This window comes from Leguminivora glycinivorella, chromosome 12 (genome assembly GCF_023078275.1).
Source record: "Leguminivora glycinivorella isolate SPB_JAAS2020 chromosome 12, LegGlyc_1.1, whole genome shotgun sequence".
NCBI classification, from domain to species: Eukaryota; Metazoa; Arthropoda; class Insecta; order Lepidoptera; family Tortricidae; genus Leguminivora; species Leguminivora glycinivorella.
Genome location: NC_062982.1, coordinates 11,796,694 through 11,816,534, shown reverse-complemented (window position 1 = coordinate 11,816,534; position 19,841 = coordinate 11,796,694). Strand labels below are relative to the sequence as shown.

Genomic DNA, 19,841 nt, shown 5'->3' with positions numbered 1-19,841 from the left:
CCTAACATTGCTTTTACACTTTATTGGGTATTTTTTTTTCATAAAAAATTGATTTTATTTGTAACATTTCTGAACACTAATGGAAGTAGGTACTAGAAGTACTACATGTGTATAAATAATACCACCTAATTAGAAATAAATATGTACCATTGATAATATACGAATTTTAAAGAAGGGAGAAGATAATAGATAATGAAAGATGTTCTATCATATTCTTTAGTGTCATTATCAAACTATATTGTAATGTTAATTTTAATACACGATAGTTTGTACATTGCATGAGAGTTTAACAGTAAAGGTCAAAGACCTGTATTTATTCATTGTATAAGAAGGAAGATGTAGTGGGTATACTTATAAACATAATGTGGGTACTTGGGTAAATGCACGATAGTTAATAAACCAGTCATACGCCATCAGCTGTTTGATTTACATCTCGCTCCATACTACAAGAAAGTTGCTATTAAGACCCCTTATTCCTTAGAGCGCTCATCAATTTCACGAAACGGCCATCGATAGATGGCGTTGGCGCTCGGTACGCGAGCACCGGCAACTCAACGCGCGTTTCAACGCAGACACGAATAATCTTGATAGTTTTGAATTAAATTGCTAATAACATAATTTTCAATTTTATATGGGGACTCTTTATTTAATTTCATATTCATGGTATGGTAGTAGTAAATAAGGTATATGAATGTAGTAAAAGTATAGTATTAATCTACATGTACATATATAAATTCAGGTTTCCTAATTGATTGATTCAACAACCAACACCGCTGAGCCGAAACTACGAAAGCTAGAAAGTCGAAATTTATATAGATTGCATTAACAAAATTTCGAAGAGATAAGAATCGATTATGAAAATTTACACCCCTAGTAGAGGGAAAAAGGGGATGAAAGTTTGTAGCGGGATCAATTTGTTTTTTTTTTATTAGGAAAATTTTAGTTAGGAACTTGAAATTAGAGAATAGTTTAATAGTGATTTCTGTTTTTTAGGGTTCCGTAGTCAACTAGGAACTCTTATAGTTTCGTCATGTCTGTCTGTCCATCCGTCCGTCCGTCCGTCCGTCCGTCCGTCCGTCCGTCCGCGGATAATCTCAGTAACCGTAAGCACTAGAAAGCTGAAATTTAGTAACAATATGTATATCAATCACGTCAACAAAGTGCAAAAATAAAAAATGGAAAAAAATGTTTTATTAGGGTACCCCCCCCCTACATGTAAAGTGGAGCTGATTTTTTTTTCATTCCAACCCCAACGTGTGATATATTTTTGGATAGGTATTTAAAAATGAATAAGGGTTTACTAAGATCGTTTTTTGATAATATTAATATTTTCGGAAATTATCACAGTTATAGTGACTTTCATATTTTTATAAGAACAGCATGCACTTACGTCCAGAACAGTGACATTTGGTGCATTGGAACTGCTCATGATGTGTCACTTTTTAACCGTCGCCTCAAATCTGAGAGATTTGAGGCGAGGTTCTCAATTCGTCTGTATGTTTATTTATTTTTTTCATTTTTTTATGTTTGTTCCTCGATATCTCCGTTGTTACTGGACCGATTAAAAAAAAATTATTGAATGTATATGAATACAGATAAAAAAAAAGTAGTAGATAAAAAAAAATATCTGCCCCCTCTTTACATGTAGGGGTACCCTAATAAAACATTTATTATTATTAACGACCTTCCACATAATATTTATAATGAGCCCAAACATGATGGGGTTATGATGAGGAGAATAGTAGTTCTGTTGACCACCTCCTGACTCCATCATGAGAACTTGGACCTCGTCTAGTTCGATGGTGCTCGTCAGCCCAAATCTAATGAGCCCGAACATGATGGGGTTATGATGAGGAGAATAGCAGTTCTGTTGGCCACCTCCTGACTCCATCATGAGACCCTGGACCTCATCTAGTTCGATGGTGCTCGTCAGCCCAAATCTAATGAGCTCAAACATGATGGGGTTATGATGAGGAGAATAGCAGTTCTGTTGGCCACCTCCTGACCCCGTCATGAGACCTTGGACCTCATCTAGTTCGATGGTGCTCGTCAGCCCAAATCTAATGAGCCCAAACATGATGGGGTTATGATGAGGAGAATAGCAGCAGTTCTGTTGACCACCTCCTGACTCCATCATGAGACCCTGGACCTCATCTAGTTCGATAGTGCTCGTCAGCCCAAATCTAATGAGCCCAAACATGATGGGGTTATGATGAGGAGAATAGCAGTTCTGTTGACCACCTCCTGACTCCATCATGAGACCTTGGACCTCATCTAGTTCGATGGTGCTCGTCAGCCCAAATCTAATGAGCCCGAACATGATGGGGTTATGAAGAGGAGAATAGCAGTTCTGTTGGCCACCTCCTGACCCCGTCATGAGACCTTGGACCTCATCTAGTTCGATGGTGCTCGTCAGCCCAAATCTAATGAGCCCAAACATGATGGGGTTATGATGAGGAGAATAGCAGCAGTTCTGTTGACCACCTCCTGACTCCATCATGAGACCCTGGACCTCATCTAGTTCGATAGTGCTCGTCAGCCCAAATCTAATGAGCCCAAACATGATGGGGTTATGATGAGGAGAATAGCAGTTCTGTTGACCACCTCCTGACTCCATCATGAGACCTTGGACCTCATCTAGTTCGATGGTGCTCGTCAGCCCAAATCTAATGAGCCCGAACATGATGGGGTTATGATGAGGAGAATAGCAGTTCTGTTGGCCACCTCCTGACCCCGTCATGAGACCTTGGACCTCATCTAGTTCGATGGTGCTCGTCAGCCCAAATCTAATGAGCCCAAACATGATGGGGTTATGATGAGGAGAATAGCAGTTCTGTTGACCACCTCCTGACTCCATCATGAGACCTTGGACCTCATCTAGATCGATGGTGCTCATCAGCCCAAATCTAATGAGCCCAAACATGGTGGAGTTATGATAAGTAGAATAGCAGTTCTGTTGAACATCTTCTGCCTGACTCCATCATCATGAGAACCAGAACCTCATCCTGGTCCCAAAATATAATAATAATTCAAACTCTCAACAAACTTCACGTATAACTTAAAATCCAAAATCATATGAAAAGCATGTCGAATGCTAAAATTGCATAAGGTGTAAAAAGGATCAAGATTTGTTTAGTCGCAGTTTACGGCACTTCTCGGAACTATCGCGCTGCTTACGAAAGCTAGGTGCGCCGGACGATCAAACGCAGGTCCGTTGTCTTCGAGCGCTCGGCGCAGACTGAGCGGGCTCGTCTTTTTTTTTTTTTTTTTTTTTAGAATTGAAAATTTTATGAGTCGGGCGGGTTAAGCGCCCTTTACTCGCTACGGGACTGGGCGCCTATACACCTGGGTGTATAGGGCAAAAGAAACGTTAGCACAGTGTCTTTTATTCGAATTTTAGGTGTTTTAAAAACATATCTATCGACAGAAAGGTATGTCTTATATGTATGATTTTTTTCTTATAGGTCAATAAGAAGTTCTAGTTTAGGATAATATTATTTAAGAGTTACAAAAAATGCAGGAATCGCAGGAAAAATACATAATGTAAACCTCTTTTTATCGAAAAAATGGGGAGGATACGGAAGGTTATTTATCCACAATTTCAAGTAAATCTTAAAATGTCAAAGTATTAGCTAACTCGTACAGGATATAACAAATAGGATTGTGATCATTTATTACCCCAAATAACATTTTTAACAGCACAATCACGATTCTAAACGAGCTATTCCACTACGAAATTTGAAAACGTCTTCCGAAAAAACTGATTTTTCGGAAGTATAAAAAGACATATTTTAAAGTAGTACCAATTGACTTTCTAGCTTAAGATATGTACTTTTAGGAACATTATGATTTTTTTAATAATCATTTATAGTTTCTTTATAATTTTGAATGAAAAAGGTTCTATTTTGCAAAAAACGCTCGTCTTTAGGAATAAGGCCTCATTGATACTGCCCACTTTGCCAGTATCAACAGAAACTACTGAAAGAAGTTTTTTAACCTTAAAAAGGTTAAAAACATTTTTGCGTAATAGGACGTGACAAGAGCGCCTCACGGGGCCAGCCCTTATGTCTATCCATAGGGAAATAGCTGCCGCGATAATAACGCTAATGATATTGTCAATCAACTAATTTTAAGAAGAAAACGATTAAATATAGTTTTATAACGAAGTAGTCTCTTTTTTTTTGCATCATTATTAATTAAACGTTCGAGACCTCTTTTTATCCGGTTGAGTTCATGACCCGGACCCCTTAGACTTTCTATATATACGTGCTTGCACGGCTACATTTAAATGTGTGATATATGGGAAGTGCAAAAGAAAAAGTTTATTTTTGGGACGAGAAGAAATTGAAATGAATGAAGATGAAAATGAAAATGATAAAAAAATGAAAAAGAAATTGTTTAGTAAAACTGGAGTAGGTACGGATAACATATATATTATAGATAATATAAGACATTCCTTACACCAGCTTGAAATAGGAGGGGGGGGGGGAGGGACGACATTACCTCCTCGGCTTAATTCCATTTCTATTTATTCTTATAAACGTCAATTAAAGCTATATTCATGCCACGTGTCGTACTTTCTGCCACTCCGTAACACTATTTCAGGTTACTGAAAGTTATTAAAGGAATTAATTAATAACTGCCAATAAGTATATTTATTACAAAGTTTGGTGTTCTATGTTGCTTACAAGTAAATATTTTACATTGAAGTTTCAGCAAATATTTTAGGTTGTTTTTTGTTCTGTTATTTTATCTCCTCCTAAGTTGAGGCATAAGACATTTCGTAATCTACCTTATGGTAAGATAAAAGTTTCGGGATAACAGTTAAATGAATCGAGTTTTCGTTTAGTGATGTAACTGGAGGCAAACAGATAAAAGTTAGAGTCGCTTTTACCCAAAATCAACATCTATGTAGGTATATGTGCAGACCTAGGGCGTGGATCTACACAAACCACTGATTAACTTTTTTCTTGCGAAGGTATGTTTACCTAAATTTTGCAAATTAAATTACTTTATTTCGACCAACTTGTATGATACAATTTACAAATGGTACACACATAAAATATCACAATTAACAACAATAAAATGAGTTTAACATAAACATAAAAAAATATATGAATTACATTGCAAAACAATACCCTACTTTTTTGCAATACCCGTTTTTGCAATACCCTACTAGGGTCCATGTTACCATAATAATTGTGTACTTGGAAGCAAAATAAATATCTCGAGCTATCTCTATCTCTATATCAATCAAATTAAATGTCAAGGTTAGTGGGTACGATTATTTAATTCGTAATTACAGAAAAACAGCGAAAGATCGATAAACTTGAATGATACCGTTAAATTCTCATTATTAATATATTCTCAGCTCAATTTGGTATAGCAAACTTTATTGATTTATAGTATTTTATGCAACTGGCGTTTAAGTGAGGTCTTTTACGAGTGGCGTGAGTAACAATTTGAGGTGAAGCCGAAAATTCACAAATTCAAAACTCAGTTAAACAACGTTGCATATACTTAATACTTTTTCTACGACCATGCACTTACTTTTTAATAGTTTTCTAGAGTAACTTTCGTGAAATTCTCACTATTTCCTGTATTTTTCCTGCACTCCCCGAGCCGCCGCTAGCCTTTCGGCCGGCACCCGCGCACCCACGCTATATCCATTAAAGGCTTCCTAACAATGCTTTAAGAGCTATAACGTTTGCTTGGGTGCGTGGGGCGCTGGCCGGGGGCTGGCATCTTTTATGTAGGGTTTTAAAGATCTATGCACTAAATGACGAATAACAACACTACGGGAGTAGAAAAAATACTATAAATGTCAAATCTACTAAATATCATATTACATTATAACAAGTACAGGAGCTCTACACGATGACCAAAATAATAGTACTTAAGCCTATTTGACAATGATTAATGTCAAAGTGAATTGAATTACGAAAAAATACGCAGATAACGTCAAAGTGCCAGGGGGCTTTTTAGAACTCCAATCAATTAAGTTAGTGTAGAGGAAACTTTAAGCACTCTCGTAGGTACGCGAGGAAGGAAAACATTAGATATCTCTTCCTTAATCACGGCGGGTAAACGGTGCTCGCAGTGCGCCTTCTTTAACAAATATTTTCCTCGGAGCTTTTTTATGAGTTTCTTTCGATGTAGGAAGGTACTTAGGTATCAGGGCAAACTTGATGCCAAATATTGCCGTGTCTGTTTGTGCACAGGCCGGCGAGCGGTCCTTGACATGGGAATTTTCTCTTTTGGTTGTCAGGCTGCCATTTTCAGATGTAGCGGAGCCCTGTCGAGTTATCGATCTGAGCTATCTTTGTTGAACATTAAAGCAACCGTGTGCTCATCAGTGGGGGCAGTGTGGACCATCTAATTTTAAGGGATGACCTAGTTGAAAAAATCGGTCATCTAAAAAGGTTTGCCAAAAAGCCACGTTGTACCGTGTCAATATTAAAATAGCCCGGAGCCCTAGCGTAGGTATATTACTTAAGTCAATGGAATATTATTAGGTTGGCTTACGGTTTTCTAACAGCGTTTTGAACACGTTTTTTTGTTTAGTGTTGTTGGTTTTACATTTCCAAAAACCAGATTATAAAAGCCCCCTTGAAAAAAACAACGTATCTAACAGTAGTCAGTTAAGTAAAGCTTAAGTTAAATCTTCATAATATTTACTCGTAAGTATATTACCAAATATTCACACGCTCATTTCGCCACCACAACCAAGCGGGGAAGTGATTTTGTTGTTTTAACAATAAACAGTCATAATCTGCGTTTCCTTTATTATGCTCACAACATACAGATCTTAATCCGCGTTAAGTAGAACAGGGAAGTATTTAACGCAATAATTTCACCATATTTACCGTATCTTTATCTCTGTTTTCTACAGAGCAGCAAAGATAATCTAATCCCTCTCTGTCAGCAATATATCAATGTTGAGGTGCATCTTCCACAAAAGGACGACTATAACGATACATTCTTTATGAAGCGGGCCCAAGGGACGCCGCTGCCTTAAGCGGTATATTGCTGCGGGAACTCAAGTCTGAACGAGCAATTATGTCGTCATTAGGCTTTCATCGTACCTAACTGTTACCTGATTACACAGAATTGGCTTCATATGTACATTTTTTAAAGATGGCAATCGAATCTACTTCCCGTTTGATCAAAATTTTCTAACAAGCCTGATATGATAAGTATAACTATTGTAGGTTCAGTCGCCTGCAATAGTGTTTTACTCAACACACACATAAACACGTTTTTATGGCTCTGGAAGTAGTAGTATCGGATATTTTTAGGGCCTTCGTTGTGTAACATAATATTGTAGATGATACCCTAGAAACTTATGGTTCATTAATATTAATTACCTACTCGTATGCGGGTAATTTTTGTACATTGTAATTTTTTCTCAGACACCCGTTGACCTCGCACGCTGTAAAGTGTTCGAAACGTCGGGATGTTTTGTAAATGCATTATACTTACGCGATATAATCAATAGTTTTATTTCATGAGTCACTATCGAGCTAACAGAAGGCACTATAATATCAAGTCAAGCATATTTGCAATACTTTTACCACCTCACTCAATACTTCCAAATCCCAAATATCAAATACTGTCGTTTCTGCCTTCGAGTGCTATGACAGTTTTATATTTCAAGCCGGAAAAGACCTGCTGTGCGCTGTGATGGAGAGCGACTAGCTTTGTACCCATTTTATATTGTTCCCAAGTTATCGAATCACTTTAGTTCAATATTCGTAGATATTAAACTTTTTCTGATCAGATGGCTAGAATATTTTCCTCACCAATTAGTTGCCATAAATACCCACTTATGGCATTTGCTATGACAAATTATAAAAATGTTAGAAAATGTTCAACTCTGCTCAATTCAAGTTGACGTAAAGTTAGGTAAGACGGAAAACACTACCTAAATAAGATGTTTCCAATATTAAATAATCCTTGGATCCACCGTTTTATATCACAGCATATTTCCGCAATATTAAGACGACGGGAATAAGGCAATAAGATAGCTAGTAAAGCTTATAGACGCAGAGCTAGCCCCGAAAATCTATACAATTCAAATTAAGAAGGGATGGTTTAGGTTATATCATAAAGTGAAAAGTTTTATTGGCAGTATTTAAATTTGAAGAACTACATGTAACCATTATACACGGTGTAAAAAGGAAAAAATGTTATAAGAGTTTAGGTAAACATTTTTTTCGTAAGTACGTACCTATGTAGTTTTACTTGAAAATTAAATGTTATTTGTAAAATCGACACTTTAAAAAGAACCCTATCATTATTTTCTTCTATTTTACTTTTTCAATTTATTACCTGTCTTTTTTGACATCTATGGGTAGAAAAGTCCCCAAATTCAGAAAAGTTTACATGACATTTTAGGTTAAAACCAGGAATATGTTTCTTCATGTTTCACCGTGTATAATATCGGCACCAGGTGTAATCTTTTGTTATTTTCTAATTCTCTGGCTATACGGAACGTACTATTGAATCTAAAACATTCATACAAGCAAAATATACGCTTAACTTATTCCAATCTGCACTGATAAAAATATATTTTACATGCTTCGAAATAATAAGGAAAACTGTTTAAAAACTGTTGTTTTGTCAGATCTTCAATTTGTATATCCTTTTTGGGGACTGACTCGTATACTATTACAGCTTGCCGCTAACAGCCACGCCAACAGGATCATCTACGCGCTTCAAATTCTACACAGATGTAGTACGAGCGAGTATGTGCATCGCCGATTAGGGATATCTTAGTACATTATATGGCCTTGTAAAGCTACTCTAAAATACACTCAATTACGAGGGATTACGACAGATACGCAGTCAACATTCCTAAAGTGAAAACTGTACGTATATTAAATACCCATTCACTAATAAAGGGCCTGGCCGAACTGCCATGGTAAAATCGCCCCTGGCTAAATATGAAATATTGATATGCAGGATTATTCGTATTGTTACTACATGTACTACTACTGGATATTATGCCTCAAACTATTTCCGTTTACGAAAAAAATTAAAAAAAAGAAATTTTGTTTTTTATTTTTTTCTTTAAAACCGCGTATCCGATTGACTTGTTCTTTGGATATTTTATAGATATATTAGGGATACATCAATTAAAAAAAAATTAACTTCCTGACTTTTTGTTAAGTACATTTTTTTTTAAATTTATGTTTTAAATATTTTTTTTTTACCACATACGAGTTAGCGACACCTACTATATTTTCATATAATAATCGCCATTTTATACTCTATTACATATATTTTTATCAAAAATATTAGTTTGGATCAACAATGTCAAAATAAGTTATTTATATATTACTACCCTTTAGTACGTTGCTCCTGGAAAGTGATGTATGAAAATTTTGGCATAATTAATGGAAGATTTTTTTTAAATTGGGATATGTAGATTATAGGCCGAAGTTATTTTTCATCAACCCTCCCCACCCCTCCCCCCTCTGCGTCACTCCTCTACCCCCCCTTAAAGAGCCGAAAATGCGATTTTTCTCGATTTCTGACAAAACCGATGAAGATACAGAAAAAGCGTGTAGGAACGAAGTAATCCTTAATGAATTTACTACAAATCTCTCATAAACACTTTAGTGCTAGCACTTATAGTTTTCGCGCAATCCGTCACGAAAGTTGCTCCTTTCTGCAATTTTGGTTTTGTCAGAAATCGAGAAAAATCGCATTTTCGGCTCTTTAAGTGGGGTAGAGGGGTGACGCAGAGGGGGAGGGGTGGGGAGGATTTATGAAAAATAACTTCGGCCTATAATCTACATATCCCAATTTAAAAAAAATCTTCCATTAATTATTCCAAAATTTTCATACATCACTTTCCAGAAGCAAAGTACTAAAGGGTAATACTAGTAATATATAAATAACTTATTTTGACATTCTTGATCCAAACTAATATTTTTGATAAAAATATATGTAATAGGGTATAAAATGGCGATTATTATATGAAAATATAGTAGGTGTCGCTAACTCGTATGTGGTAAAAAAAAATATTTAAAACATAAATAAAAAAAAATGTACTTAACAAAAAGTCAGGAAGTTAATTTTTTTTAAATTGATGCATCCCTAATATATCTATAAAATATCCAAAGAACAAGTCAATCGGATACGCGGTTTTCAAGAAAAAAATAAAAAACAAAATTTCTTTTTTTTAATTTTTTTCGTAAACGGAAACAGTTTGAGGCATAATATCCAGTAGTAGTACATGTAGTAACAATACGAATAATCCTGCATATCAATATTTCATATTTAGCCAGGGGCGATTTTACCATGGCAGTCCGGCCAGGCCCTTTGAATCAGTGTATTGATTTAAAGGATTAAAATACTCTATTTTACACTACGAGATAGCTCCGCATCCTACCGACTGCGCCATATAATAAGATTGTAATGTTATGAAACTAATATGTTCACAAAGTGACCTCTTTATTTTTAAACTAGCTTTTTCCCGCGGCTTCGTTCGCGTTAGAAAGAGACAAAAAGTAGCCTATGTCACTCTCCAACCCTCCAACTATCCCCACTTAAAAAATTACGTCAATTCGTCGCTCCGTTTTGCCGTGAAAGACGGACAAACACACAGACACACACACTTTCCCATTTATAATATTAGTGTTTTTACATAGTCCTTGAAAAAACGTTTTTTTTTCCACACTAAAAAATATAAAAAATAGTTTTGTTTTGATATGTACAGTTTGAGCTCTTTCTAAGGATACCCCACTTGACCTAGTAACTTTACATTTATAGTTTGCCCCCCTTTCATTTTGGCCATTTTCTATAGTTAATATTAATAAATAAAATAAAAAAAACTTTCAGATTGTAAAGGTTCACGATGTTCATATATATTCCAAATTTCAAGTCGATAGCATAAGTAGTTCTCGAGATATTTAGAAATGTGACAGACAGACAGACAGACGGACAGAGCGTCGCCATAAGGGTTCCTTTTGTACCTTTTTGGTACGGAACCCTAAAAATGATTTTTTATAGCACAATTTTTCAAAGTAATTATTTATAGCAGTTTACGAAAATGTTTTCGCTATCAGAATATTTCTATGCAATGTACTATTTTTAAATCCATCCTATCGGTAAAAGTATAAAGTATCGGGTTTTTAACTGTAATATAGAAGGTATTATATCGAATACTTTGATAACTTTTAATTCGGGTCGGAGGGTTGGGACTTTGTTGTTGTTTCTGTTTCGTATCAGTACTCGCTGGCCGCTCGGGACTGCGGCGTTTATGAGTCGTGGTATTAAACGTGATTTATAGCTTCATTGCGCGCTGCTAAAGCCATTAACTGTGTGCCCTCGTCGAAAAATGTACGAGTGCAGATAATGAAGGGTTTCCCACGCTTAAATGTAGAGGCCGTAAACACAGTTCCCTTTACGTGGCGCGCCGCGTGATTCACAACATCAATAGGAGTTCGCTCCATGGAGCATCGGGGTCCGCGTTCTATAAAAGCGCTCGTCTGCGGTCGGATGGCTAGTTGTAAGGTAACAATGGGGGCGCAAATTTCACGCAACATTATGCCGGCCGTGGGGGCAGCAGCAGCCGTGAGCTGAGCCCGGTGTCTGGCATGCAGCGAATCGATGCAGCCCCGCCCCTGCGCTCCGCTGCCTCCGCCCGGCGAGCCGCAATGTTTTCACAACTTTCCTCGCCCGACCTGGAAGCGCCCGGGACCTGCTCACCACTTTAACTCTCCCTTTATGGGACCGGTATAGCCATTCTAAATGCCATTATACGACTTTCGTTTTGTTGAAGGGGCGAGCTATTAGGATATTGTTCTACTTGCATAAGTCCGTCGTAGAAATATTGGCCATTTAATTACGGCAGGTTGATTCCCGATAGGGTTTTGTTAATTTGCTTACCTAATTGTTAGCGACCGAGATAATCTCATAAGCATTGAGCGGATTTGACAGCTGTTCCCCGCGGGTGATAACATAGGGTGAATTTATGTCACCGCACAGCTCCAGGAGGCAGCTGTCTGGGCGAACATAAACAACAACATTAACATCGATCGGGTACAAAGCATCAACATCAATTGTTCTAGTTGCGCGTGCCAAATCAGAGTCTCCCGATGTTGCTAACCTACTTAAAATATTATTATGTCAAAAGCTTACCTTACTTATAAATGATATAATTAGATAATTTTACGAGCTGTTTGATATGTTTGACAGCTGTACTGTGCGTAGTGTCATTTAAATTTTAAAATAGTCATCATCATCAAATATATTGACCGAGTTATGACAACTGGGTCATATTTTAGTAAACTGCAGTTATTTTAATTATTTGTGAATGTTGATGATGAACAGGGAAATTGCATTATGACACAATGACCTAGTGAATTTAAATTACGCTATTAACCGCAATGTTGTTAAATCATGAACTACAATTCTAAAAGCACACTATAGTTCGTATGAAGTCGTTAATCACCGCGACGGCAATTAACGTCGCGGTCATGCCTGTACTCCGCACTCGACAAAGCAGATCATCAGAGCGCGGAATTAGCATACCAAGTCGATTTATTTATGGACAAAATTAAAATCCATTATACGTATCTTTTGTAGTTTTCATTCTTCTAATAACTCTTTCTCTAAAGTGTGTTTACATACCTATTTCAAATATTGACTCTACATACAAGCAGTGAGTCATCTATTTGAAAACGTCAGTAATTTCATCGAAAATTTGGAGCTTAAGCCGACAAAGCGGCCAGTCGTGTCGTACTTTTAAAGCTCTCTTATAAATTACTAGCTTTTGGCCGCGGCTTCGCTCGCGTTAAAACTGCCAAACTCGAAAACTGCTGAATGCTTCATACAAACTTCCACCCCCCATTTTTGAGAAGTGGGGGGGGGGGTCACAAAGAGACAAATAGTAACATGTCACTTCTCCATCCCTTCAACTAACTCCACTTATAAAATCACGTCAATTCGTCGCTCCGTTTTGCCGTGAACGACGGACAAACAAACAGACACACACACTTTCCCATTTATAATATTAGTATTTGGATGAATGCCTATCTCGAATTATTAAATCACCTTGTTTAAACTCAGCTATCATATTCCCCGGTCAACTATATATGACATACTATCCGGTATCTATTCTGATCTCCAAAGCGTTAGTTGCTTGAGCAACCCTAGTGTGTGGTTAATTCTGACAGGCATCGACGTCTGTGTCGCCCCGACGTGAAAGCACGGACACCGTGTAGGTACTAGTTCTGTCGGCTATGCGCTACGAGTGTGTACCTACCCGACTCCACATATTGCTTATGTGCCAGCATGTTCCCGTGTAGTGGGTAAGGTTAGGACCTGTTTACACTGAATCAATTTAATATCTATTCCAATAATAAAATAAACTAATATTTTAATTTCTTATAGCCGTTTTAATGTACATATTTTGCATACATTTTAATCAAAATATGTATGTGTAAACGAAACTTGTAATTTATTATACGCTATAACCGTTTTAATGCATATTTATTGCATAAAATTGAATAAAAAAAACACAGTCATTCATTAAATTTTGTCCATTATTTCACCAAAACGAATGGATTTGTACTCATATCACTTTTATCCCATAAATTTTGGTTAAAAATTATTTTTTTTGGTTTCCTTTTCAAATTTCCGCAACAAAAAGTACATTGAAACCGTAATGTTTTTTGTTGCTACCAATTTTATGTTCAATTTATATGTACGTATTGTAGAATTAGTAGAGTAAGCAAGTTCCCATGTTAGCCCAGTTATTAACTTCAAACGTCCAGTGGCCCCGAGGCATTCCAAATCAAAAGTTAGTGGCGCGGTACCGTACTCGCGGCACGTCCGTGCCTCTATATCGCAATACAGTACTTAACTACTAACTTTACTGCTATTATACCCGACCCAATGTCTTCGCGGCTTTTTATATTATTACTAGCACCGCTTCTAATGCCCGTAAATAGTAACTTAGCAATGAAAAATCTACAGAAGAGGAACAAGCACATCGAGAGTTTTACCGAAACGTTTTAGGACACTTGTATACTATGAGCTACCTATTTACTAATTTCCTCTATCATACGTAAATGCAAATGTTTTTAATGATGCCTCGAGAACGTAAGCTTCTACTCTATTTTTAAAATGAGGAAAAGGGTCAACCAGAATCCAAGTAGGTATGTATTGTGTAATGTTTACATTGATTGCTCGGAACAAAGAATGATTGTTTGAGATGCTAAGCTGAGTAAAAAATAATAATTGTGACTTACCTACTGAATAAGTGTTTATTTGGAAATATACGTACGTTGTCCTCCACTACAATAATACGTTTACATATTAGGTATCGCATAAATAAAATAAGTAATATCGATATATTTAAACCGATAACAGGGTGACTTTACAATCCTATTCGCCTTACGTTCATGTGCAGTTTTCCTCACAATATGTGCCTGATAAAATTTTCCCTGCAGCAGCACAAGTTTATAGGTCAAGGCATTGCTATGCTGGCGAGCGGGCGCGAGCGCAATCAACTTAGGTCCGTTTACACTTTTCTTAGTCAATATTGCCTCTGAAAATCGCTACATTTTAAACACGTTACTTTGGATATCATTAGAGCGTTTGAAGCTTAGTTTGTATTTCAGTGTATGTTTCTCTCGAATAGACTTTAGACTTTTATTTTAAATCTGAAAAAAAAACTACGATAAATGAAGGAAATATCACGATATCTAATAACGCATTAACAAACAAATATATATTGAGGTGAAAAGCGACTACAGTGAAGAAAGGCAGGAATATAAAATATGTATAAGTAAATTTTATAGACCATTGTAATTGGCGACCAAAAATCATACTACAAGAAAAAAATACTGTTCAGAAATTTTGAGATCGCGGCGAAACGCGTATAGGTGAAAAGCTACAAGGATTTTTTGATTTCGAGGTGAGCTGTACTAATCCTATATAGGTACTTACTACATTTCAGGTTTCTTGGACTTTAGGAAGTACCTATCCTTAGAATTTTGATGATCATCAGTAACAGTAACTAAGTGACGAAACCGTTTTTTAACCCCCGACGCAAGAACGACGGGGTGTTATAAGTTTGACGTGTCTGTCTGTCTGTCTGTCTGTCTGTGTGTGTGTGTCTGTCTGTGGCATGGTAGCTCCCAAACGGATGAACCGATTTAGATTTTGTTTTTTATGTTAGAAAGATGAATTAGTCGGGAGTGTTCTTAGCCATGTTTCATGAAAATCGGTCCACTATGTCGCGGTCGGGGGTGTTTTCAAAAATGTAATTTTGTGTTTATTAATGAATCAAATCTAAAGTATATAACCTAACCACAAAATTAAAATTTTGAAAAACTCCCGATAGCGACCTAGTGGACCGATTTTCATGAAACATGGCTAAGAACACTCCCGACTAACTCAGCTTTCAGACAAAAAAAACTAAATCAAAATCGGTTCATCCGTTCGAGAGCTACGATGCCACAGACAGACACACACACAGACAGACAGACAGACAAACAGACAGACAGACAGACAGACAGACATACACAGACAGACACGTCAAACTTATAACACCCCTTCGTTTTTGCGTCGGGGGTTAAAAATAATAGGTATGTAGATACGAGTACAAGGCCCGATTTGATTTATACTCATATAAGATTTGACAACTTATATATCGATATGACAGTGTCCAAATTTGTATTTTTTTTTTTCAGAAAAAATGCTACTTTTGATATTGACAGGATGGTATCTTATCTTATCCCTGTGACGTGAAATGCGTCGTAATTACATTTTCCGCACGACGGTAGGTAATAGGTACGTAATATAAAATTAAACGTGAATATTATTAAAAAATATGACCGGATAAATTTACGGTATGATTTTAATTCGCTTCCAAACAACATTTCAGCCCTCGTAAATTATGAACCAGGAATTAAAAAAGATTGCTTCGCATAATACCAAACTTCAAAGTGCGTCATTATGACACTCGTAGCGCTTTTTACGTGACATTCCCACCCGGAATAATTTAATAGTCACTAAGTACAAAATATGAGCAGTGTAATGAGGGCCTAATAGGATACTGAAGTCCCAGTGACTGAGCCAGTTCCTCTGTAAATGGGTCAGAGGCTATTCGGGCCGCTCGCCCCTGCTCCCCCCCCCCCCACCCCCCCTCTCCTGTCGCCACCTTCCTACCCCGTGCTGTGCCTTCTGCATAATTGAACGCGCGGTAAATTATTGTCACGCTTGATAAGAATTGCAACTTTTTCCAATACCTTTTATGTTCAAGCGTGGACTTAAGAAGCGAGATTAAAGCGGCATTCGAACTTTTTAAATTGGTTTCGTATTGATTTCTTGTTGATATTGGTATTGACATAGATAGTAGATAAAGATGTGCTAATGTACTTAAGTAGAGATGATTAAGAGCGGAATTCTTCATAGCAAAAATCAAACTGTCAAAGGGCATGACCTAACTGTTTTATCGACTTATCGATAAATATTTGTCACTTAACGAAACAAAGTTAAAGTAATGAAATCAGGCTTTTGGATATACAAACAAACAAATTAACGGTGTCCCTAATTAGCTGACCGCCACTCTATTTTAGTATAATAGCAAAGAATAAAACAGAAAATACTTTTATTTTAAATTTTCTATACGAAAACTCAAGTGACATAAATGACATATGTAACGCTGACATGATTTACTTTAATATGGAGATGCAAGTTGCTTATCAAAAAGGTCAAATGTTACAGAATAATCTTTTAAGTTGATTATGGATACCTAATGCGATATTATTCCGTAACATCGATAAGTCGATAAAACAGTTAGGTCAATCCCTTTGACAGTTTGAGTTTTACTATGAAGAATTCCGCTCTTTCATGATTACAGGGAACAGATTGATCTTTTTTTATTTAATGTTGTCAATGGTATTTGTTTATTTATACATATAGTAACTTAAAATGAATATTTACAAATAAATATTTATCTTATGCTGTTATTCCTTCCAGTAAATCTCGATCGCTTACCAATATCATTATCATTATGACTATCTTGATTGTCAACATAATTTTATAACGCCTCTAAATTAATATATAAATATCTAAAAATGTACCTCATATTATATGTGTCCTTGCAGGCAAGCATGATGGGCGCCCGATAAATGATAAAATTGATAAAACGTCAAGCAGTCCTTTTCGCATTAAATATACGTAAGTGCGATAGGGATGCACCGATGTGATAAACTTTTTATCGAACTAGTGTGCTACGCCTGCTGGTCTAATTTTAAATAATTTTCTCTACTTAATGGTTGTCTGATAGAGATCCCTTCTGAACGAGAAAGACCGCCTCTACATTAAAAAAATAACCTGTATCTATTATTTTTATGGATGTGTGCAATGAGTATTTTATTGTATTTACCTCTATATAGGTATTTTTCTTGTTGCTCCTTATCAAGACCAAAGAGCAGAATATGTTCAAATCGGCTTCCTAGTCAATGTTGTCTTTTTGTAGCATAAGGCTGCTTTTCCATTGGCTTTGTAACGTGAATGGAGGGAGTGATATTGCTTTTTTGGGGTATATTTTTTCTCGCCGGTCCCGTAATAAAGCCGGCTTATGTACCGACGTAGGTAATTAGATAGGTGCTTCAGTGGAGGATAGAGAACCAGTGATGACCAAACGAACTTCTACTTTCGGTTACGACATGGTTTCGGTACAGTTGGGTTACGGTTTCAACAACAGAACTAGATTTAGATCGAAGAAACAAGTTCATTTATTTGTATAGGGGCCGAGCGTGTCAGATTGTGTACTGAAGTTGTCACTTGCCTTGCCTGTGATGTTAAATATGTCTCAGCAACAAGGCATTTTTAACGTTTGTGTTGACTTCAACTTACAAACATTGACGCCCGAACGCTGCAAGCTGCGATTAAAGACGGACAACTCAGAGGATTTTACTGAGTTCATTTGACACGCTAAGTATAGCCTACTTAACAAGTTTTTATTTGACCCTCACCGCGTTGTGGATTTTTAACTGAACTAATTTCTTTTACTGGCAAGGATTGCTATTTGACACCCGTCATCGAAAGTCATCGAATGTCAGTGATGTAAACGAGAAGTAAATATTTTTAATTTTCTAACGGTTTCGTCGCGATTTTGCCCAAAATAATAATAATAAAAGTGAAAATAATTATACTGAACGTGATAAATTACGCACAACAAAAAAGGATGAAGAATTTCACAGCATTTCGATACCAATGTTCTGAAATCGGTTGTTGACACGTCCGGTACTGACGGTTTATAGTGCGGTTCTCCTGTATTGATTAGTTGGTTTCGCGTTTAGGCTAATATATTTTTAGTTCTTTTTTAAGGTGTCTGTAGCTCTGCCGTGAAAAATATTTATAGAATTAAGGAGGTCGTTCCATAATTGCCACCAGTACAGAACAAGGTCCCAAGCAAAAAGAAAATAAACCTCGACAACTTCGATTAAGGTACAAAATTCATGGATTTTAGGCTGTGCGAAACGAAGTAGCCAGTAGACTTAAAATTTTGCTTACTAAATTTTGATCCTCTAAAACCATGTTTGAATTTTCTATAAATATTAACGGGTAACCAGTATACGATGTCCCCATTACATATGACGTCGGTACATTATTGCCATAAGAAAGCGGTTTGTAGCGACACTGTTTCAGGGTCAAATAAAATCTTGTCAGGCTTTAGGTAATTAGATACGTTTGCTTAATCTATGGTATATATGACATCAGTGGTTTCAATGGTTTCAACATTAACTTTACCGACATATTGAGTAAAAAGGGAAACTGGTTACGTTATGTATACCTTATGGGAGTTATGGGGCAAATTATTGTTATATGGGTACTATTTATAAAAAAATCGAGCGCTCTATATCGTCATTCTAAAACCTGTGAGAAATGCTATTTTTGACATGCGAGTGATAGGGATAGGGAATCTGGATCAATTTTAATTAATTATATCACTGGAATTGTACTGGTGTTAGTGGTGCTACGGGTCTGCGGGCTATTCATAGCAAAGGTAGCATTTTTTGATCTTATTAAATAACCTATTACAAAGGTAAATCTTAGGTTTTTACCCATGCCGATTGGTAAAAACCCGAAATGAGAAGCAATTGTTGTTTAGGTACTTCGTGTTTTGACAGATATTGATTACCGAAATACCAGTTTCAGCGAACACTGAGTGCCAAATATAACAATATTTTGTTTAGGGCTTGTGATATACGTGTTACACGCGGAACCGTAGCTACGTAGCCTTAGTACCGGCGGTGCTAAGATCCCGTACTACACGGTCACGTCAAAGATACGTATCCGTTTCTGGATTCGGCTACGTTCCCGCGAATCTCGGCTTCGGCTCCGCTCCGCTCGGTTGTTGAAAGAGAGCTTGTAAGTGTCGAACGGACCCTTCGCATTATGTGTTATACTCGTGGTCTTTGCATTGATTTGATTCCAGATGTTTTTTTAAGTAATTACATATTGGTATTATTCTGTTCTCTGATAACCAGACATTATGAGTTTGTACAAAAAAACCAGAGGTGGTATTGGTGGGATTTTTGAATCTCACCGGTGCCTTGTTTTGTATGCAGCCGATGACTATTTAGTACGAAATAAGCCACCCGATGAGAATCAAAAATCGCACCTCAGGTAGGTACTAGGTACCTACTTGGGGATGTCGATGAATATGAAAGTCCATCCAAATAAATATATTAATATCTCTAATTAATATTTACTCCCTAGTAAGAAATGCTACAGGTAGACCAATGCAACAATTTAAAAGTATTTTAAGTGAAATAATAATATACACTGTTCATAAATATTATTACTGG

At 36.6% G+C, this 19,841-nt stretch overlaps 1 protein-coding gene across 1 annotated transcript in view; it reads left to right on the top strand.

The window, feature by feature from the left end:
- Nucleotides 1-19,841, top strand: part of LOC125232229 (dipeptidase 1-like) — a 55,153-nt gene that overhangs the window by 31,992 nt on the left and 3,320 nt on the right. The window lies entirely within an intron of this gene.